The following is a 24,202-nucleotide window of genomic DNA, read 5'->3' as shown; positions in this document are numbered from 1 at the left end:
AGATTCTATTGGGAAGATAAAAGGTTACTGTGATTTGAAATGTATAAAATTTTTTTCAGATAAAGATATTATTATTACTATATATTTATGATGTCCTTCTTCAACCCAATTTTATGAGTTAACATTTCTGGATGATAATTCACAAAAGGTCCTTTTCTTGACTACTAGCTAGCTGGGAACTACACTAGGAAGACAATTACTTGCAATTGCATAAGGGTAAATCTAGCTGAACACAGGTGGTGATTTTTTTTCTCCTTCATAAACTCAAAATACTTATGCTTCTTCTGCTCCCAGCAAAAAGGCCAGAAATTATGTTCAGACTCCCCATTTTCATTATGAAGTCTAAATTTCCGTGGGCCCCATGTTATCTAGTTACAATCCCTACTCTATTCATAATGCTACACCCTCAAAAGGAAAATAAAATAAAAGCAATAATATTGTGATGTTAACAAATTGATTTATGTAGCCCAATTTAATTCAACAAACATTTAATGAGCATCAACTCTCTGAATGAGTCTGGGTGTTCAGTCCTAGGGATACAAAAACAAAAAAATGAGATAGCACCTCTTCCTCAAGGAATTTATACTCTATGACATGACAATCCTCTCCTGCACATCTATTTTTTTTAAAGTTATGTTTTATTGGAAACACATTTTTATCAGAAAGGCTATCTGTTATCTAAATGGTTTCTTTATTTATCTGAAATTCACTCCTACTATTTTAACGAATTATAGAGCCAGAAAGAACAACCTTAGGGATCATTTAGTCCAAAAGATACATTTTCCAGAAAGGGCACAGGAACAGGGAGGTCATCAAGAGACCGCTGATTAATACACCGCTAGTTAGTTGTGAAATCCAGCCTAGATCTGGGGTATTTGACTCCCGATTTAGTGCTCTTTCCATGATGCCAAAGTTACCTCTTTAGCAGGTGATATTCTCTAAATCTTATGCTAATATGCTTATTCTTCCATGAAACTGCCTTTCATCTTTATCATCACTTTTGTGAATGGGATAATTCTATGACTTCTATGACATTTTGACAGCTGTAATAAAACTAAGTATAAAGCCCTCTTGGAATAATTGGCTTCCTTCTGTGGCATAGTAAGTAGGAGTAATAGAACTGTGAGAACTTTGGTATGTGAAGTATTCATGTTTGGTTTTTATTTGGAGGATATATGTGATATTCTCAACCCTTCTTTGTTTTAAGAAATGGTCTTCAGCATAGACAAGGTCAGATGAGATGAGCAGGCATGGCTGTAGGGCAATCTGCATTAAAAGGAGTACCTACCTCAATTAGACCAGATTTTCAATGGACTATGTGTCTTAGCCCCATAACCAGATTGTAAACTACACAAAATCAAGGACTGTTTCATATCTTGAAATTAAGGCTTCTCTTGGCAGAGTATGCCATTCACAAGAAGTGTTCAAAAATTGTTTGTTGGATGGATGAATGAATGAATGAATGAATGAATGAATGAAATAGTCTTTTGAGTTGCAGAATCTAAAGAATCCATTGCCCTGCAACTTAACTGGTGACAGGGTTTTCACATTTTAGTTTTGTGTTTTCTCAGACCCTCCACATGCAGTCTAGACCCAAAACTTTTTAGTCCGTAGTGAGATATGCCAAAGGTTGAGTCCTGATGAAGGAACTTTCAATAACCCTGTATTACTTACATGCCATGATGATATAGTCCAGTAACATATTTCTACATGAGCCCTATGAGTACATTCATAAATTCATACCCACAGACATTGATTAGAAGGAACCATAGAGATCCAGAGAGCTAAAGTTACCTATCTAAATTCATACAGGTTGCAGAGCTGGTATATAACTTCATTTCTTCTGATTATAAACCCCCTGATTTTTCCACTGAACCACAGAACCACACTGTTCTCATCGATTGGCTCCAAAGCATGGAATTTTACTTAGCTGGTACAGGAAATATATATATATATATATATATATATATACATATATATATATATATATATATATATATATATATATATCAAAACTTTGTAGAGAGCAGTTTTGATAAAACAATAAGGTCCAAAGCCAAATTATAAGAAGTTAAGAAAGTGAGAGGAGAGAAAGTGGAGATACACCTATGGTAGATGGCCTTTTCAAGGATTTTTGATACAATGGTCAAATGAGACATAGGATATTAGTTAGCAGAGATGGAAGCATAAAGTGAGGGTTTTTTTTTTCAGGACACAGGAGATATGGGCTAATCTCATCATCTCTTGAAGGAAAAAAATAACCTAGTTCTGACACTAGAAAATTCATCTCATAAACAATAAACATTTGGTGATTTTGTAAGTTGCTTGTTAACGGATTACATTTCTGTAGGTTTTCTTAGTGGCATGCTAGACTCCTTTGTGGCACTCACCATCCACCATATTCGGTCATGTTGTTTTTACCTTCATGACATCTCCTCTATATGTATCCTTTTACTCACTTCATTCTCGTGCCAGCCCCTCAGCACCTCATGCTTTGACCATTATAAATAACCAAACTCCTTGCCTCAATTATTTTCCCATTTCAGTCCATCTTCTACTCAGATGCCAAAGTTATCTTCCTACAAGGCAGGTTTGACCATATTATTCTCCTATTTAATAAAATCTAAAGGCTTCCTATTATCTCTAGGATCAAATAGGAAATCCTTTGTTTGGATTTTAAAGTCCTTTACCACCTGGACTCTTCCTACCTTCCTGTTCTTCTTTTGATTTACTCTTCTCCATAACATTCTACAATCCAACCCTTCTTGTCATTTTTTGGTTGCACATGGTCCTCCATCTACCAAATCTGTTGACTTTTCTCCAAGAATGTTCTCTCTCTCTACTTCTACTTCATGGCTTTCTTGACCTCTTTCAAGATTCAGTTCAAATCCCATCTTCTGCAACAGGTTTTTCTTGCTCCCTCTTATCCCTATTATCCACCTCCCACTCACTGACTGCCTCTAATATTTTCCTTTATTTACACTATAAATATATAGGTGTATGTCTCATGTGTATATATATATATATATATATATATATATATATGTCATTTGATGTTATTTCCCATATTAAAATGTGAACTCCTTGAGAACTAGGAACTTTTTTTTACCTTTGAATAAACATCTCTGGATTAAAAAATAGACATCATTCACCAATTTGGTGAGATTTTATATCTGAGGTTAAGAAAATTGGGATAACATGACCAGGATCTTAGTAAGTATCAAAGTTACTAAGTAAATCCAGGATTGAAACCTAGGTCTTCTGACTATAAGTCTGAAGTTAAGTTAAGAATGGTCCCTCCATTGCCTCATGTTGGAGTGGAGGAAACATTAAATGGAAATGTTGGAAACTTTCTGCCCACTGCTAGCCTGACAAAGCTGCCTCACCTTTAGGAGGTGATGGAAGCAAGTGAGAGCTGCATTACAGTAATGGGTTCTCTCAGCAATCGTGGGTCTATGCAAGCCCCATGGAGCACAGCTTAAAAGGTCAGAGGAACTCATTACTGAGAATGGCAAATCACAGGAAGCTTTGTTCAAGGTCAAACTCTTCCCACTAACCTTCCCCTCATCCAATCTTGCTCACATTTACTTTGGTCTTAGATTATTGATTTTTCATGCGACCTTGGAGCCCAGTGACTCTTTGATGTTAACTATATTGCTCTATATGATATTTGGGAAAACCCTCTGGAATATGATCCGTTCCTGACACCATGTCTGAGAACCTGCTCTTTGACCTCTGTCCTATATACAGCCCATCTCATTGTCTTTCACCTTTTGCTAAATCAAACTATATCAATACTGACCTTCTTTTGCTACCTAATAGAGTCCCTTTAACACTGCCTTCCCAAAAATCTCTTCCATCCTTATGGAATATTTATAGCCTGCCCCATTCCTGTAGAACAAAAAGAAATATGGTACATATATCAGGTCATAAAACCCTTTATGTTGTTAAAATAATACACGAATACTAGGAGGAATATTTAATGGATGGTTAAATTCCCTTTAATATATTGTTGTGATGAATGTACCAAAGAGCCATCACAACCAAATACCACCTTTAATCAACTTCCACATCATAGGTCTGGGTTCACATGGACCAACACAATCTTTGAAGTTTTCTCAATAGTAATACAATCATGATTCTACCCCAACACAGGCTTCATGTTTTTCATCCCATCTCCCTTCATCTGAATCTACATCAATGAGGTCTCATGTCTAGAGAGAAAATTTCTGACATTCAGCTAGCAATGAGTGCGTGTCTTTTCAGATATTTTCTTATCTCTTTAACTCTAAACTCTTATCTGTCCTCATGGTTTTCTCTCCTAGAAATTACCACTCTAAGTTTCCATGTACAGCATGTACCTTCAGGCTTTTTTTTTCTTTCACCCATCTGGGAACAAAAGGACTAATCTGAATCTGCTCAGAATTATTCAATTACTAAGGGTCTGAATGCTTTCAGTATTTGCCCACCTATGCAACCAAAAGCACTCAAAGAGCAAAACACACTTGAGAAATAGTGGAGATGATTATTATGAGTCCTGATAATATTGTTGTAGGAAACTAAAGCGCCTACGGAAAATATATTTTGTCTAAAAGGTAAGAGGAACAATGTTGTACGATTACAACATTCAATGAGGTGCTATCAGAAAGCTGAAGAAACCTTGATTTGAGATTTATGATCCAAAAATTCTGTGCCCTTATGATCCAGTTAATGTCAGGTTATTCCAAGAGAATTTATAAGTGAAACAGAAAGGACAACAAATGGATGTAAAATGAAACAAATCTGCTGGCATTTTTATTGTAATCCATTGTCACAGATGAGTTAATGTATTAACCACTTTTGAATTATATAATTCAAAACACAGGTTTTCTGTGAGGAAATAACAACCTAACTGAAAAAAATAAATCTGAAAGGAATAGTTGGACCTGACAATATAGATAGAAAAGAAATTTGTGCTGGAGGTATCATAATTTTAAAGGCACCAAAGGATAGAGTTTCACAATATCTCAAAGAAGAGAAGATTCTAAAAGAATGAAAAGATCAAAGATAGTGCTTTTACCACTCATGCTCCTCCCGCAAAAAAATGACTTCGAAGACATCAGCAACTAACAATCCATATGCTTACTTTCTCATCTCAAGAAAATCTTTTTAAGAACGGTCTATCCATGCACCAAGGGTATCTTTGATGAAAACATGAAAAGAGAACATGCAGTCAGGCTTTCACAGACAGAATCATAATGAGAACTAACATTTATGTAGCAATTTAAGGTTTGAAAAGTATTTGGAACTTCAGAGACTATAGGTGCTCTTATTATACCTCTTTTATAGATTACTAAACTGAGGCACAGTACATTAATTGATAGCAAAGAACAATATAGTTTATCAGTGACTGTCTTCCTGAGCTATCCACAATATATTTTCAATTTAAAAATAATTATGCATCTCCTTTGTGCATAATTACTGGCCCTAGGCTCTGATGATATCAAAGCATATCAATGAGGGATGGAGAAATATAGAAAGTACAGAGATAAGTAAATACAAAATACATAAAAAGTAAATATCAAGTAATTACTGAGTGAGGAAGTTTAAATAACTGGGAGGATTAGAAAAGTCCAGAAGCAAATTGAAAGGGGCTGAAGAATCAAAGAGGCAGAGTTGAGAAGATCATCCATTCCAGGAATGGAAACAGATTATACAAATGCATGGAGATGGGAGATGGGTTATTGTATATGTAGAAATATATATTAGTTTGACTGGAAAATAGAGTACATAATCAGCAGAGAATGATAGATTGAAGCCAGACTGAGGTGAGCCTCAGTTTCTAAACAGAGGAGTTTATATTTTATCCCAAAGCATGGCCAATAATATATTTTAGGAACACTGACTTGGCAACTATAAGGAGGACAGACTGAGAAAGAGTGAGATTGGATGAAGAAAAATCATTAGGTCACTCCAGTAGTCCAAGTCAGTAGTAAAACAGGCTTAATTTAGTATTAGTGTGGTGGTTTTATGAATGTAGAAAAGCAGATAAAAGTTTGTCATTAACGCTTAAAATGGCAATAATTCTTTTGAGACACTAATATCACTATGTTAAAACTGTATCTTTTTCTGATCCCCCTGTTCACCCCTACCCTCTTCTAGTCAGCGCAGTAAGTTTGTAAGTAGTTAGTAAAATGGAACCTGGAAGTCACATACAAACCATTCCAAAGACCAAAAGAGCATAATTTACAAATATATCATTTATTAAATATAATATATAACCTGGCAATATGTGACAAGTAAGCAGAAGTCATCTACATGCTGCCATCAGAGTTCTGGTCCTCTAACGTATAAATTTCAGACAAATTCCAGACTAGCAGAACATCAAAAAAAGGTGCTGATAACTTTAAGATGATCACTTGGAAATTTTACTAATACCTTTGAGATTATTTGTATATGTTAATAAATAACTCCAAGGGCACAAGGTGGTCTGTTTCCAATGGAAACCCTAGTAAAATGAGACTTCAAATCCCTCTTCCCCCAAACACTCCCATCAATCATGTCTCCATGGGGTCCATGCTGCTTAGTAGTCTCAACTCTATGGTTAGGTAAGTGATCATTTTGCTTCTTCCTCTCCCCATTCTCTTCCCAATGCTACCTGTTTTCCTTCACCATTCCATCCTCCATTCCTCTGCCCCATCATCTGCCTCCGTGTCTTATTAAAACTTGTTTGTGACTCCATTTCTCACTCCCAGTCATTGTCTTTTCTAGTGAGCATCCAAAGACCCAGTGCCCACTGTCACAAACTAATGAGTAAGAAAGTTGAAATGTGAGGCCAGGTCCTTTGATCCCATATTCTAGATGCTTCCTACTTTACCCCGTTTCTCCCCTATATCAGCAAACCATATCTTTTTGTTCTATAACTAAGAAGTATAAGAAATACATAATCCTGCTATGTTTAGTTTTTGTCGGTCAAATATTAATTCAACAAAGTAAAATGGAGTTTAATGGCCTCTTCTGGGCACTTTCTTTGTTAAGATCATATCAGAATGTGGCGGTGCTGCATAGTGAACAGAGAGATGGTCAAGAGGATGAGTTCAAGTCCTGCCTCTGACCCATATTTGTTGTGTGACCCCAGGCAAGGCACTTAACATTTCAGTGATCTAGGTAATTCTTTAAGACTATAAGTCATCTAGCAGTGCTAATCTGCATTAGGAAAGAGAATTCCTCCCTAGGTCTGTGAAATCACAGCTTCAGTTAAAAAAATAAACAAACAAAAACACAGACAGGTTAGAAAGACAATATGGTGGAGGAGTCTCAGGCACTGACTAGCTGAGTGACCACAGACAAGTTATACCTGTCAGAGACCATTTCCTTTTAATAAATACATGCTTCTGTCAAAGGTATACTGTGACGAAAACACATTGCAAACCTGAATGCACTATATAAATGTCAGTTATCATTGCATCTTGATAGATGCAACCCAATAGTTAACTTTGTTCAATGATCCTCTGATTAGTAATATAAGTGAGACATAAAACCAGGAGGAATATGCTTACAAAAGGTGTTCACTCCTATTATGGAAGGTGCCCTGCATTAAAGTCCGAATCAGAGTATGAGTTGATTACTTAACACTTAGTAATTCTGTCCTCATCGCCCAAGAGTCAGTTTGCCTCTGAAAATGTCAAACTTGCAGCCAAGGACTCATCAAATGGCACAAGGAATTGATATTCGTTGACCTTTTTTTTTTTCCAATGGGATATGGGAATATGAATGCATTTACTTTCCCTCATAATGATGCCAAATTTAACCACCCATCACCATAGTCTTATTAAGCAGAGAAAGAAAGGTTGTTTCCTCACTGTAGTGTAATTGATTTTATGGTAAGTATTCAATATTCAGCCAAGAAGTATTGCTTGGGAGTGTTAGAATTCAGACTGCCTTTGTTAATTTAGAGCAAAAGCTACCCACATGCATACAAATTTCTCATTGAGGAGAATGATTTGTGTATGCAAAACATTGTCTAGAAAACCAAGAATATGAAAACACCAGCAAAGAATGTGTTCTTGTCCCTTGTGAGAAATAACAGACAACTTGTTTTACAAACTCTTGGGGGAAAAAATAGAAATAAGAGAAATAATATGATGTGTGCATCCCTATATTCCCAAACATTCTAAAATAATATTGGGTGAAAAATCAAATCCTTAACTATAAGTAATCTTAGATTGGCTATATTATTGAGGAAGAGAAATATGATGAAAGCGAATGAATAAATTAGCAAGTTAAGGCTTACCTACACTCCAACAGTGTTTTTTCTACTTTAAGGAAGATAAAATTTCAGGTAGGATCCTATTATTACATGACTCTATTCAATATAGCAGGCAGCTAGGTGACACAGTGGACAGAGTGCCAAGGCTGGAATCAGGAACACTTCTCATTCTAGGTTCAAATTTGACCTCAGATACTTACTAGCTGTGTGACCCTATGCAAGTCATTTAACCCTGTTTGGCTCAGTTTCCTTATCTGTACAATTAGATGGAGAAGGAAATGACAAACCATCCCATTATCTTTTCAAGGAAACTCCAAAAAAAGGTGGTGGAAAGCTGGACATGACCAAAATAACTGATTAAAAATTAAATATGATAGGTGGCAATTGAAGTGTGGCAAGAGAGGACAAAAGATAGTATTATACAGGTATAACCCAGACTGAATTGCCTACCAGTACTGGGAGGAGGAAGGAAAGGGAGAGAAGGAGATAATTTCAAACATATAACTTAGGAAAAAATGTGGAAATTTGATATAACATGTAATTGGTAAAAAATAAAAGTATTTTTGGAAAAGATTGTTTTGCAACCTAAAAAAATGTCTCCATTTTGAGAGATATGCTGTGGGAGGAAGTAATCAGAGATTCAGCCCCTTTTGGCAGTTATGACTTCATACAGGCTCATTAATGTCTTTTTTTTTTGAAGTTGTATCACTAATAGCAATGAAAAACACCAGCATCTGAGTCATCAAATTAGAAGTTCAGAACTGGAACTGAGAAATAAACTCATCTAAGATCCCCATATCACCAATGTAAAATTGAAGACCAGTGATTTGACTGAGGTCACACTTGCCCAGGTAGCCCTGAGACTAGTATAGGAATCTTTCTGGTTTTTTCAATGGAAAAGTCTTGGAAAACTGTTCAATTTCTATCTATGCCCTTTCTTCACTGAGTGAGACCTTACACACATTTCTCCAATTCATATATATTCACTAGTTTAGGCAGACCATTCCTAAGACACTGATAAGTGCAGAAGATAGAAACATATTTTTAAGGGTACTATCTCTGAATTCTCAAGAAACTTAAACTGTACCAGTAGGAGGAAAAGAATACACATACAATACAAATGAATACAACAGAAGGTAAGTAGATGGTAAGAAGTGATACCTTCATAGATGATATCCTGGAAAAACTAAAGGAAGAAAGCACTGAGTGGGGGAAAAAAGCATGAGTAAGAGAAGATTTCACAGAGAAATGTTCTTAATTATTTTTTTATTGGGGACTTCTTTGAAGCCTATGAAGTCTTTCTCAATTTAATGCTTTTGAAAAAATAAAATACATACATAGGACAATACACACAAAAACAATTGTACTGAAATAAAATTTACAATTTTTTAAAAAGATCCCCAAGTTCACAAACTGCAAGTTAAGAATTTATTTTCTAGAGGATGTGGTGACAGGCTTTAATATAATATTGAGGAAAGTGAATTCCAACCATGGGAAATGTAGAAAAGCACAGAGAAATAAGATGATGAGTCTCCAGTATGGCTGAGTGCTTAAAAGAGAGTCCTGTGACTTGAGACTGGGCAGACTGGAGACAGAGTGTAGAGGATGTTGTATTTCTTCCTCTCCAGAAAACAAATAAGAAGTCCCTAAAGTTTGTTGTTTCTTCATCTCTAAAATTGGAAGAACGGCATTTTTTTTTACCCAAAAGGTCACTGAGAAGAAACTTTGAGGCATTTTATTCTGATATTATTAATATTCTTTCTCTCTTAGTTAATGTTTCCTCTAGGACTCTTTCCAGTATTCCCCATAGGTATCATTAACCACAATTTCAGCACCATCAAAGTACTGAATTAGCACAGCAGAAAACAAACAACTTTGTAACATTTAGCCTTTTAATATTTCACTGAAGACTTGCTCTTATACTTTACTTATGCTATGAAAGTAACTCCTGGGGCTCAAATAGCTATTGCCCCAAATGCTGAATAGGTCATGATCCAATATCCTCCCAAAATCTATGATGTTATTGATATGAGTTTTCTCTCCAATGACACAGATTCAAACTCATCAGTATACATATATATATATATATATATATATATACACACACACACACATATATATATATATATATTTATAGTACAAATCCTCTCTACACCCTTTCAAGTATTTAACATGGGGTTCTGCACAACAAGCCAGATGTTTCCAAAATAACATCAAAACTGTTTATGCACAGAATAAATCTGTTTTGTATTCTAAGGAATAGGTTAGCTCAATTCAAAGAGGTTCATCATCAGGCAGTCAGTGATTAAAGACAATATAATATATTGACCACAGCAACTCTTAGAAGGATCATTTACAAAGGTATAGAGTGGTTTGTTATCATTAGCAATGGACATAGTTACTAACTAATGAAATCACAGAACTTTTGAAGTACCTGTGATTATGGTGCTACAAGAAATTCTCACATGAGGGAATTCTCTAATTTTCTACCAGTGAGGATTGGTATCTTTCATGCAACTTATAATCTTAGAGAGTTGCCAAAAATACTGAAAGTTCACATGATTTTTCCAAGATCAAGGTCACACAACCAGTATAAGTTAGATGACTAGGAACCTAGGTCTTCAAGGCTTGAACACTAGCTCTTTATCTACCATATTAATCTGCTTATAAATGCCTTACTTTTGAAATATGAAAGTAATCTATTTTCTAGTTTCTCAAGTTTTCATTTATTAAAATAATAGAATCTTGTTAATGGCACTTTAAGCCAGGCATTGGCAGTCTATGAAGAACTATACTATGAAATTGATTATTGACTCATGGAATATTCTAGTTGTTGTAGATGATTATCTTTTCTACAAGTTATTGATTATTACTTTCATAATAATAATCAATTATTTGATTATCTACAAGATTATCTTTTCTACAAGTATTCACTAATCATTTCTGTTAATATTTATAGGTAATTCCAGAAATGCATGGAATTTCCTTTTGGAATAAGGTATGGTTGAAAAAATTGAAGTAACTTTCTTCACTCTTCAAACAGATGTTTCTTCCCCCTGCTCTGGGGTGGTAGAAAGTTAAATACAATATGTGATCACAAACTGCCTTTCCTAGAGTCTCTTTGTGTACCTATAGCATGCCAAATGAGAAACTGCATAAAAAGGTCATCTCTGGCAGTTATATTGAAGTCTATCATGAGAAAAGATGCTACAAGAATACAGAAAGGATGTCAGATAATAGACAGACTAGCTGACCAGCAGATTAGATCCCTGGCCCCATGGATAACTCACAGAAATGAAACAGACTCATATTCTAGATATTTGAACAAAGATGGAAACAGAAAACACAGGATTGTCAATTCAAGTAGTCACAGGATCCTGTTCTCATAAAAGTTAATAACAGATTTGACTAGGAACACATATCATGGCTACTTTTTTTAACAGAACAGCTATTTTATGCTATCATATTCATTTAAAAGCATTTATATTAGGGTTGAAAAGACATATATTATTTTTCCCCAGGTTCATAAGGATTTTCTGAGAGCAATATTATTTGACCTGAGGACATAAATCTCATTTTCCACTTATTGAGAAATTAGTAGAAGGTTTATTAAAGACAATTGTCTCACCAGGAGACAGTAGCTAAAATGTGACTTGGTTTGAAAAGTATAAAATTTGGGGTGCCAATTTCAAATCAAACTTTTTTTATCTTTCAAGTTTCCTACTGGCTTTCTGTACTTATTCATAAACAATGTTTTTAATGCTGTTTTCCAACCATTAATAAACAAATCTAGACTCTAAGCCACATGCACTCATCTTTAGTGCTTCACTGAAGCCAATCTTAAGTACAATGGTCTATGATGTGTTCCTAATGCATCTTCGGCTCAGAAATAACACTCTTCCTACATCTTTTTTGCTATAGCCATTTTCCTCTTTAATTTATAAACCCATTTGTAAGTGAAAATAATGCTAAATTAATTAACATTTATTTTCTGACTCATATTTCTTTTTAATGGAGCTTTTAAAAAACACAAAAATGTTTTTCTGAAATAATTCATTTAAAAATTCTGTGATCTAAGAGTTGAGGGAAAAAAGGTAAGCCTCTGAAGTGCTGCAAAACCTAATAAATTATCACACTTCACAGGCAAACGTCAAGTGATGGCAGGGGGTTTGGGGAAGGGAGAAATAATAGTTCATCAGTCTTGTTTTACCACAGTTTTCTTCATAGTTAAATTGGAAAGTAAAAGTGTGGTATGTTACTTTCTTGGTGTTTAACAATAATGGCTAATATTAATATAGTACTTTAATATTTTAAAAAGTGTTTTAAACATATTATCTTATTTGATCCTCACAACAGCTTTGTGAGATGTTAATATTATCTTCATTTTATAGATGAGTAAACTGAAGTTGAAATCAATGACTTTGTCTAAGGTCACACAGCTAGTATATATTTGAGGAAGAACAAAAATCCAGATCTTGACCTCAAATATCAGCACTCTATCAACTATACCATTCTGCTTTCCATGAAATAATAATTAAAGTAACTGTATATGGTCAAGTTGACTCAAACCAAATATATATTTGTGTGTGTGCTGAAAAAGGAAAGATATAAATGCCATAACCAAAATCCCACATTCTAAGGTTAAGATCTAAGAAGTTAAGAAGAGTTGAAGTTGGAATCCCTGAATGTCCTCACAAGTCTTTCCTCAATATTTTTTCCCACAGACACAACCTAAACCATTTGAGCATGATGAGTCAATGGGGAAAAAAAGAGTAGATCAATAGTTCCATATAAGCTATGAAATCAATCTTAAATGCCTCACCCCAAGCATTCACAAAATACCATCCACCACTTTGCCCTGCCTTCCCAATCTCATCTTTCTTATGTATCTCTTGATATAGACCTACCAAACTAATCTGCTTTGCACTTCTAAGGAACAGGTCACAAATGATCACTTCCACTGAGTCACTCATATCCTTCCCCACTTGAATTGTTCTCCTTACTCATCCTTGCCAATTCATATATTTTGTTTTCACCAAAGCTAAAAATGTTTTTTTAAAAAAAAGCCTTAATATAATGTCCAGAATAATGTAGGTGATAATACTGTTAGATCCCTCCCTGGTCAGATTTCATCTGGGTACCTATATTCAATTTTACATGTCACATTTTAGAAAGGATCCTGACAAATTAAAAGAATATCCAAAGGGCAGTGATCAAGATGATGGGGGAATCTTTAAATTCTTCAACACAAAGATCAATTAAGCTGTGGACTAGAAGAAGACACGAGTATTCTAGCTATAGATTTTCTAAGTTACTATATGACCTTTGGATGTGTCATGGGTGGACCCCTTTAGCAGTCATTTTTAAATGTGTAAAATAAAATAGGTAAATAATGCAAAGGAAAGAAATCATGCTGAAATATATATGTATGTAAATATATATTTGTTTTTATCTTCAGAGAGTCTAGGTTAAAGATACTGGATTAAAGGAATGAAGAGATTTAGCCTGAAAAGACATGAAAGAAGTATATGATCTGAAAAGAAACCAGAGAATAAACTGAAAAGAAAAAAGTATTGACTATTTTCTTCAACTACTTGAATGGCTGTCACAATGGAATAGGGATTTTATTCTCACTGCTTTGTCCCAGAGGGTAGATGTTGGAGCACTGGGAAGAAATTACAGAAGCAAATTTTAGTTTAATACAAAGGGAAAAGTTCCTAGCAATTAGTTCTATCTAAAAGCAGAATGGGTTGCCTTGGTTTCCCACACTTGAAGTCTTCAAGGAAATAGTTGATATCCACTTATAAATGTGATTCTTGTTCAGACATTGGGAGGACTCTATGGCTTCTGAAGTGCCTTCTGATGCTGTTATTCTGTGCTTTTGGTGACTAATTCCAACACATAAAAGTATATTGTTTATTTCAAACATAAAACTTGGACCAGCATGGTTTGAAGGACTCTATCTAATTTTGGAGAAGTACCATCCTCTGCTCAGATCCTTAACTAGAACTTTGGGGACATCATCACACTTAGAAAAACCAAGAGGCCCAAACCCATTTCCCATTTTCAAGCACAATTATAAGAATAAGATTTTTGTATATGAAAAAGTAAGTTTTTTTGATTATGAAAAAGTAAGAAGCCATCATTTAATTCTTCATAAATTTGTAATTCAGAGGAATATGAAGTTCTGAAGATCCCAGAATGAGTATTCCTCTGGGTCACATATAATCTTAGCAAGGAGGGTTCTGATAATAAAATCATCTTTGAGATGTGGCACCTGCTAAGTCAGTCCCAAAGATTCTACTTCATTGTCCTCTGTTGATCCATTCAATGATTAGCTAATACACATACCATGCTAAAGACTTAAGATACAAAGACATGTCACATTTTGGTTGTTGTGTCCTTTCTCAGCTATTCAAGTTATTAAATTGCCCCCTAAATGCCCTGGATAATGAAGAAAATATATTATGCTTGAAACTGCATGGAATTTGGAACCAGAAGCTCAAGGTTCAAATATCAACCTTGCCATTTGCTACCTTCATAAAAGTGGCACTCATTTGTTAAATGAGTCCAAAAAGCCATCTTCAAAATTCAATTCTCCCAAACCTGTGATCCCACACAATTAAAAGAAGCCTAAGAATTCCTATCCTGGCTGGTAGTTATAGCTCTTTCTTGAAGAACTAGAAGCTCTAGCATTGAATAAAATATGGGAGCACTGAAGAAACAATGATAGCTAGTATCTAGAAAGAGTTTTAAGGTTTGCAAAATAGCTTTTATCCTATCTAATTTGATCTTGAATGAATTTACAAATGATTGTGAAGTACTTGACCAAATATTTTTCTTTAATGGGGCTCATCATATACAAAACTCACTTTGTTCTGTACATGTAGAAAGTCCCAGGAGAAAAGAAATTTGTAGAGTTCAATCCCCTTATTTTACAGTTTAGAAAGGATAAAATGATTTGCTTAATATTAAACAAATAGCAAGAAGAATAGTTAAAATTTGAACTTAAGCCTTCTGTCTCCAAAAACAATATTCAATAAGCCATTTTGAATATTGTTATGTAATTTTCTTCTTTCTTTTTTCTTCCTTCCTCCTTCCTTCCTTCTTTCCTTCCTTCCTTTCTTTCTTCCCTTTCTTTTCTTTCTTTTTCCTTTCCTTTCCTTCTCCCTTTGTCTTCTTTCCTTTGTTCTTTGCTTCTTCCTCTCTTTCTTTCCCTTACTCTTTTCTTCTCTTTCTTCTTTTAACATTCCTCCTCTTTCTTTCCTCCTTCCCTCCCTCCCTCCACATCTCCCTTCCTTCTTTCTTTCCTTCTTTCCTTCCTTCCTTCTTTCCTTCATAACAAGATATCCTTCATTCTATGAAACTCCATCTCTGTTTCCCTAGTGCCTGTCATGAGCAAGATCTTTGTGTAACTCATACAGAAGGATCTAACCATGGTTCCTCAGAAAGCTCTCTCTAGAGCTTTATCACACTAGAAACTGATTCTAGCTTGTTAGTGACTAGGGAGAAGGGAACATGAATTATGAATTAGACTTTAACTTGATAGGGACTCTCTGTACCACCTCAGTTTTCCCTCCTGAAGCCCTTTTCCCAACAACTTGTGAAGAGTCTTTTACCAAAGAATCATAACCCACATTTCCAGAGGCTTCCAGAACAGCTCGTCAAGGCACTGGCAGATTACACAAATTGACTACACACAGAGGAAATAAGAAAGCCCCCAACAATAGCTACATGTTAAAAATATGGTTATTTTTTCTGCTACCCAGATTATAAATATCTCAAGGGCAGAGACCTTGCACATGTATGATTTAGTGGAAAGGGCACTGGCTTGAAATCAGGAAGATTAAATTTCCTATCCTGGTTCTGCCACTCATTTGATCTTGTCACTAAATCTCTGAGCCCCAATTTGTTCATCTATAAAATGGGTGTGATAATATTTATACTACCAACCTGTTCTTGACTAGGTTTGACTCATAACAGTCTCCTAAGCGTTACAGTTCCATACAAGAACAAAATGATGCATTCAATGGATTTTCAACAATTAATAAAAAGATATTTACTTAACCATGTCAGGAAAAAGATAGGCATTAAGGGCATCTGGAGTTGATTCACCTGAGTGAACTGTCCTCTCACTTACTCTTTATGATCCACTAGCCAAGCATCAGAGTGACCCTGGAGGTTCTCAAGTCATAAGGGAGTAATAACAACTGTCCAAAGTGTCCAAAACCCCTAGATTCACCTACCAATCTCAGGAAAGGTCTCAATACCTTTTTAGGAAAAATTAGTAACTTGTATGGGGAGAGGAGGAAGTTATAATATTTCTTCTACCAGACAATTTCATTGAATTTTCATGAAAAAGCAAATCATAGAAATGCCAGTAATTATCAATAGTAATTTACATAAATATTAAGTAAATTCAGTTATTGAATGTTGAGCTGGACCCACCCTTTTCCTTTCTCAAGTACACCCATACTGGCTCACATCTTTGGTAATTCAGCTAAGCCATCATTAAACAGCAGCATTACACTGAGTCCTTTCAAGAGCTGTGTGGGGAATCTGGAATTGCCTCCTACGCTTTACTCTACTAGGTCTCTACTAGCATGAGGAGTAATAAGATATATGGATCTCTTTAAGCCTTAAGTTTTCTTTATCTTCTTTAAAATGCTTAGGTCCAGGTTCACCTTTTCATCATGAGTCAAAGACATTTTTTCCTCCTTAACTAAATATCTAAACTATTACTCTTATCCCTTCCTTTCCTAATACATCAAGGGCTGCTAAATCTTGACTGATCCCTTTAGTATGGGCAAAAAGTCCTTTTGGTTTCTATTCTTTCTTTGTCCCTTTTTATGCCTTCTGGCCACTAACTTCCAAGTCAACTTTAAATCTCTCGGACAGACTCTTTGGATTCCCCTTTAAGAAATGCTTATTTAGGCTCTTTACTTCCAACTATACTCCCAGACTCCCATCTATCTTGAATGTCACTTGCTAACACTATCTGCTCAAAGCTGATTTTGGTCATTATTTGGGAGGGTCTAAGGAAATAAACTTGATAAGATGCAAATCAGATATCTAGGTGGTACATCGTATAGAGTGCCAGGCCTGGAGTCTGGAACACTACTCTTGAAGAGTTCAAATCTGGCCTCAGACACTTATTAGCTATTTGACCCTAACTTAAATCTGTTTGCTTCAGCTTTTTCATCTTTAAAATGAGCTGGAGAAGGAAATGGCAAACTACTCCACTATCTTTACCAAGAAAACCCTAAATGGAGTTTTCACAGTGCTTCAGAAAGGACTGAAAAATGACTGAACAATAACTAAATAAGAAGCAAGGCACTGATGGCTGTTTACTGTAATAACATACATGTTCTATTTAAATTCCTTTGGTGCAAATTAATTTAAAAATAAGAAATTCTCTCTCTCTCTCTCTCTCTCTCTCTCTCTCTCTCTCTCTCTCTCTCACACACACACACACACACACACACACACACACACACAACACCATCCCTTTGCCATTCATCACCACTAGAAGTTGTAAAGTGATGATAATGTCCCAAATCACCCATTAATGGAACTTTGTTGAAGCATGTAAATCAAGCCAGTATTTTGACATATTTTCATTTTACTTGGAATTTCAGGGCTAGAGTAAATTCTGCAATAAAGAACATATATGTCCTCCCAAAATGCCATCCTATGCAAAATCATGTAATCAAAACTACAGAGCTTATTGGGAAAATAGGATTAGAAGCAGAATAGTCAAAACTTTTAACAGTGGCACAAAAAGAGATAGGAACCTAATAAAAATGGTAATAAGCTTTATACATGTTAAATCATTAAGAAATATGTATATACTATAATAAATAATGGTCACTTTTGTGACCTTTAGTGCTCAGATTGATCTTTTGGGTGTATAAGCAAACTGGGCACTGAAAGATGGTAACTCTGGGTGTAGGGGTTAGAGGACCCAGTAGAAGAGGGAGAAGAAGGTGAGGAGGCCTATCCTTTCTCTGTGCACATCTCCTACTACACCAAAAGATATACAATAAATATTGCACTTTACCTTGAGGATGACTTAAAGTTTTCTGGAAGCGGCCTTTGGAAGGTAGGTTGCAGCTTGTGGATCACTATGAGGTGGTGAAATTTTCTAAGTTCTTGCTTTATCCTACAGAAGAATTGCATAGAAGCTAATTTGAAATTTGTTGTGCTCAAAATATTTTCTATTATAACAATTATGTTAGAACAAATTCATGTTTTCAGAACACATGGCATAACTAAATACATTATTTCTATATCTTTTTATTAGCTAAATTTCTTAAGCATACTCTTCCCATACTTATAGAGGGCCTTCCAAAATCCTATTTTCTTAATCCAGAATGATTACCTGAGGGACAAACTCTTCTTCCTTATTACCTTCTGTTCATACTCATCTTAATCCAACCCAGCCTCCTTTTTCCCATTTTATTTCTTATCTTTCTCTTGAATAATCCTTTTGGACTGTTGTAATGTGAATAAACATCTTCATGTCATCAAATTATTCCTTGAATGTTTGATTGCTCTTCTAACATTAATTGAAACCTAGCTTTATCATGTTGATAGCATTTCACTTCCAATTTTTTTCATTTTCCCTTGTCTGCCCTACAATATAGGACAAAGAAGGAGGCAAATTCTTTGCTCTCCACTGCTGTTTCAAGACCATTGTTCTTTCACCATTAATAATCTTCAGGCTATCCAATTATAATAGCCTCTACTAAGCCTCATCATCATTATCTCTAAACCTTGATCATACTTTCTAGTATGAAGGAATTCAAAATGTAGCCTTATAGTTTTCCTCTTCACCCAAATCTTGCCAGAATATTTTGTGACTTAACAGGATCATTAATAATACATCTAATAGTCTATCCTAAGACTTCTTTAAAATGCTCAATGCCAACTAAACTTCATTTCTACTTTACTTCAGCCACAGTCATGCTCAGTCACACTTAACATGTCATCATTTTGTGATGTTCCTTCTTCAAGATATTTTTCTTCTAATTTTTTTTTTATTTTCTTTCACATTAATGTGGTGGAGAATAAAATGTAAGAACACTGAAAAGGCAAAAAGGGTTAAGTAATAAAGGGCTCTGAATGTCAAAAGAGTTAATTCTAAACCCAAAGTGCTGAGAATTTCTAGAGAAAGTCACTCATTGAACATTGTTGATTGGCACAACAAATGTGCCCTTTCTAAACTCAATTAGGTACTTTTTGCTGCTCAACAATCTTTTTATCAACCATTTGCCACTCTCTTCAATTCTCCCAAGTGCTTTTTTTAAACATCCTCCATTCATAGCTATATCTATCCTCCTCTCCCTGCCATCATGAAGTATTGACATCACTTTCCCACTTGAGAAGACTGATTTCACTTCTTATATGTACTCTTAACCTTCCTTCCTCTCCATCAAAATTCCATCACCTTTCTTCTCTCTTCTTCAGTTCCTGTTATTGAGGAAAAAGTCTATCTCTTCCTAGTCAACACTAACTTGTCCTCTTGACCTGATGACCTCATACCATCCTGAGGTCTTGCTCCATCAGTTATCTTCCTTCCCTCCTAAATATTAAGTCTCTCTTTTCCCACCTGCTGGCCCTCCTGCTTCCCATAAATGTTATCTTCTCATCCTAAGAAAGTTTTCTCTAGATTATGCTGCCCCTTAACATTTTTGCCCAACTAACTTACTGATGCTTTCCAAAAGACACTTTTATATTCACTGCTTTCACTTCCTTACCAAGTCTCTCTGTAACTCTATGTGAAATGTGTGTGACCCTCACTTTTTAAATTAGACTGTCCTTTGAAAGATCACCAATGAGATGAGAAAATCTCAATCACTGTGTGAGATCTTAGAAGTCATCTTGTTCAGTTCCCTTTTTTTGTGGAGATAAAGAACTGGAAACTAAAAGAGTTCCCATCAATTGGGGAATGGTTGAACAAATTATAGGATATGAATGCAAAGGAATATTATTATGCTAAAATAATTTATGAAAGGCAAAGTTTCAGACAAACCTAGACAGATCTGAATCACTGATTCAGAGAGTAAGGGTAACAGAATGAGGAGAACAATGTATACAATTACAACAACAATACAAGACAAATGTGAAAGTCTTAAGAACATTAATCAATGCAATAATGGACTACAATATTCCAGGGGGATTATGATCAAGTGGGCTTACTTGACAGAGAGGGGTGGGGGGAAGGGTCTCTACAGGAATTTGTTTTCTTTAGCTATGCATATTTCTGGTAGGCTTTTTTTTCCCCAGTGGGGGAAGGGACTTGGGATGAATAAGAAAAAGATTTTTATTAATTAAAAAAATTGAATTTAGAAATTTATTTAAATTGCTTTCCTTTACTCATTTTTGTATTGCCAGCTCATAGACAGTGCCTTGCATGTAGCAGACAACTCAATATATATTTGTTTAATTAAATTGAAAATGTCAACAAAGGGTAACAAGAAATGGCAGTGTAATGATAGTGGTAATAACAAATGGTAACCAGGGGGTGATCCTATAAATGTGTCTAAAAGGCCACTCTTAGGGGGAAAAATCTTTACTTGTGGCCTAATAAGGTAAACAGCAGGAAGCATGGCAGTGACATGTACTTATAACTTCAGCTGAATACAAGAGGCCTTAATGGAGTCAGGAGTCTATTCAGGTTTAGTGCTCAAAATTCACACAAATGCATGAACCATAATCCCCAGTAGCAATTCACCTTTAGGCAATTTATATTCATGGTAGTCCCCATCTAACTTTCAGCTAAGAATCCACAAGAGACCTCATAGGATGATTCCTTTGCTATTTGCATCTCTCCATCTAGCACAGGGAATAATGATACCACCCATTTATATATCACCTTGAAGTTTAGAAAGTGCTTTGCTCACAACAGTCCCATGAATTACTAGAGGAAAGAGAATGGGATTTGGAGTGAGATGGCCAAGACTCCAACCCTATCTCTCATTTGCTTTGCTTCCCTGGAAAACTAGTCTGGCCCTTCTGGGCCTCCGTTTCTCATCTGTAAAATGAGGGGATTGGTTTAATTATAGGTTTAGGGAGTGTTTGAAGTCTATGGACACCTTCCTTGAATAATATGTTAAATGGAAAAATAAAATTTCATTTATACAAATTTGTTTTATAAAGTCATATAAAATATAATCAGTTTGCATAGGAAACTATTTATTTTGAAATAGTGTTAAATATTTAAAAAAAAAACATCTTCTAAAATGTTTCCATAGATCTCAGGCTGAGCATCCAAATAGTTAGTCTTCAAGATATTTTTGCCCTAAACCTATTCTCTAATATCTCCATTTTGAAGATGAGGAAACTGAGGCTGAGAGATGTGAAGACACTTGCTTGTTGTTACAAATCTAGATAATATTAGGAATGAATCCAAATCTATTGGCCCAAAATTCAGCATTCTATTTGGCACCCAAAATGGATTGTTCAGATCCCATATTTCTAAATTAAGACTCCCCCCCCCTGTTTTTTTGAATGACTTGCATTGATTAATTTAAAACAATCAGCTTTACATCTCCCTTTACTGTCAAATTCCATCCTTATTTTCAGCCCAGTTTTATACCTAAGGCAATAAGGAGTATTAAAAAAAGAACACTGGACTTATCAAAATATACGGTGGGTTCAAGTCCTAAGCCTTGCAAATTCTAACTGTGTAGCTTTGAGAAAGTTACAAACTTCTCTAGTCCTTGGACTCTTCTGCAAAAAAAAAAATGAAGATAATATTCAGGCTGTCTGTCTCACAAGGTGGTTGTGCGGATCAATTGAGATAATATAGGCGATGTGTTTTGTAACCATAAACCACTGTATAATTGTGCGCTATTAGTATTCTTATGGTGCTCACCCTTACTTTCCCTTCTCAGAAACTCTGGCTGAAAAAATTCATCCTCATTATTTCCCTGCAAACTTTCTGTGTCTTCATTTTGGACAACACACAGATTATTTCAGAAATATCCATACTGGCAGGTGCCCTGAAGCAAATAATATGCTTACGCAAATGATTTCTTAAACAACAGCACCAGAGCACATCTTCTGCTGTCACTATAGAATTCCTATAAGTCAACTAGATCACATTATTTGTGAAAGGCTAGTTAGAGAGAAGAGATAACTTTTGGACATCACAGGAAATGCCACTGGAGGCATTTCTGAGAAAGTGTAGCCTGGAGAAGACATTTGGAAAGTTTAACTAGACAGTACCTTTAGGTAACTTTTTGATTGCCAATCTCACTTTCAAATAGCCTTAGAACAGAGGATAATTAGAATTTCTAAGGAAAACAGAACCACCACCCCCAGATCTAATAAGGCTGCATCTGTACACACCTCCGCCTAGATGTCCCAGAAGAGTTTTAGCCTTTTAAAAAGGAATCAACTTCTGTGTTTTGTTTTCATCAGAAGTGGTCAGACATTCATCATGTGAATTAGAAGGCTGACAAGATTAATAAGGCTCCAAAGCATCAAGATTGCTAGGCTGCCTTCCTTGAGCTCCCCAAAGCTTCTGACATTAGGAGCCAGGTGCTGATGTCTTCTAGGAATTATCTAGCCTCCGGGGGGTCATTCTGAGTCAACTGGAGCCCAGACCAGTCAATCAACAGGCATTCACTGAATGCCTAATGCGTGCACAGCCCTGTGTTAAGAATTATGGAGGGAACAAAAGAAATCCCTCTCCCTGAGGAACTTACAATATAGTTGGGGGAGATAAGCCCACATGAAATGTGAAATGATTTGAGAACAGTTACAGAGTCTCATACCAACCACTGCAAAGTGACATCCTAGAGAACAAATGTGTACACGTGAAGAAGCTGTAGCATCACATGCAAAAGAAGAGAGGCTAATCAAGGTTCATTCATCCATCTATCTATCCATCCACTTAATTCAATTTCAATTCAATCTTTTATTCAACTAGCACCTGTTGAGCTCCTACTGTGTGAAAGCCACAATGGATTATTAAAAAGATGAATAAAACATGAATCTCAAAGGACCACGGACAAAGCTAGAGGGGACGTTAGGCATCAGGAATTTGATCCATATATGATGATAATTCAGAGTTCCTATAGCTTGTTTGTACATGGTTGTTTTCATGTTTTCTCCCCCATTAGAACGGGAGCTCCTTCAGAGAAAGAATTGTTATTTACTTTTCTTCACATCCTCAAAGCTCAGCACAGTGCAGAAAACACTCAATAAATTATTATTAATTGACTGATAGAGATTTAATTTATACATTTTTTTACAAAATGAGATAGATTGTGCATGTATTATCTCTTTTTTTTAAAGATGAGACTCAGCAAGGTAAAATGACTTCCTGAGGTCACAAAGCCAAGACTCAAATCCATGTCCTCATACTCTGCATCAGGTGCTCCTTTCATTCTACCACATTGCCTTTTAAACAACTATAATTATTCACATTAAAGAGAGAAGTTGCCAAAATAAATTACTACAACAATGGTACAATGGGATATGGATCACAAGAGAGGTACAAAGTACTAGAACCATTCATAAACAGAACATCCAACTTAGGCAAGTTGCAGAGTGAAGACAAAGAAGGTTTTTGTAATAAATAAAATTAATGTACATTTAAAATTACATTTAAAGAGTTTCATGGAGGAGGTGCCATATAAGGTAAACCCTGAAGAATAAATAAGGTTTGAACAAGTAAAGCCCTCATATACTTACTATCTGTCTGAACCTGGACAAGCCATTTAGTACCTTTTGCCCCAGTTTCCTTCATTATAAAATATTAATAATAAAAGCATGGATTTTGTAGATTGTTATGAGAATTAAAAGAGGTCAAAATTTTAAAAAGTAGTCAGCACAGAGCTTGGCACATAGTTGATTCTAAAGAAAATTCTTATTCCCTTCCCTCTGTTTTACTGAAGCTTAGCATGTATGTAAGTGAGTAGTATAAGATCAGAAAAATAAATT

The 24,202-nt window shown here is 35.4% G+C and overlaps 1 long non-coding RNA gene across 3 annotated transcripts in view; it reads right to left on the bottom strand.

The window, feature by feature from the left end:
• Positions 1 to 24,202, bottom strand: part of LOC103097436 (uncharacterized) — a 159,529-nt gene that overhangs the window by 11,557 nt on the left and 123,770 nt on the right. For all 3 annotated transcript variants that reach the window (XR_008912938.1, XR_008912940.1, XR_008912939.1), the window contains one exon: positions 18,309 to 18,410. This is a non-coding gene — a long non-coding RNA (uncharacterized LOC103097436). The remainder of the gene's footprint in view (positions 1 to 18,308; positions 18,411 to 24,202) is intronic.

Source organism: Monodelphis domestica, chromosome 6 (assembly GCF_027887165.1).
Source record: "Monodelphis domestica isolate mMonDom1 chromosome 6, mMonDom1.pri, whole genome shotgun sequence".
NCBI lineage: Eukaryota > Metazoa > Chordata > Mammalia > Didelphimorphia > Didelphidae > Monodelphis > Monodelphis domestica.
The sequence above is the reverse complement of the archived record's forward strand: the minus strand, read 5'-3'. Positions and strand labels throughout refer to the sequence as shown.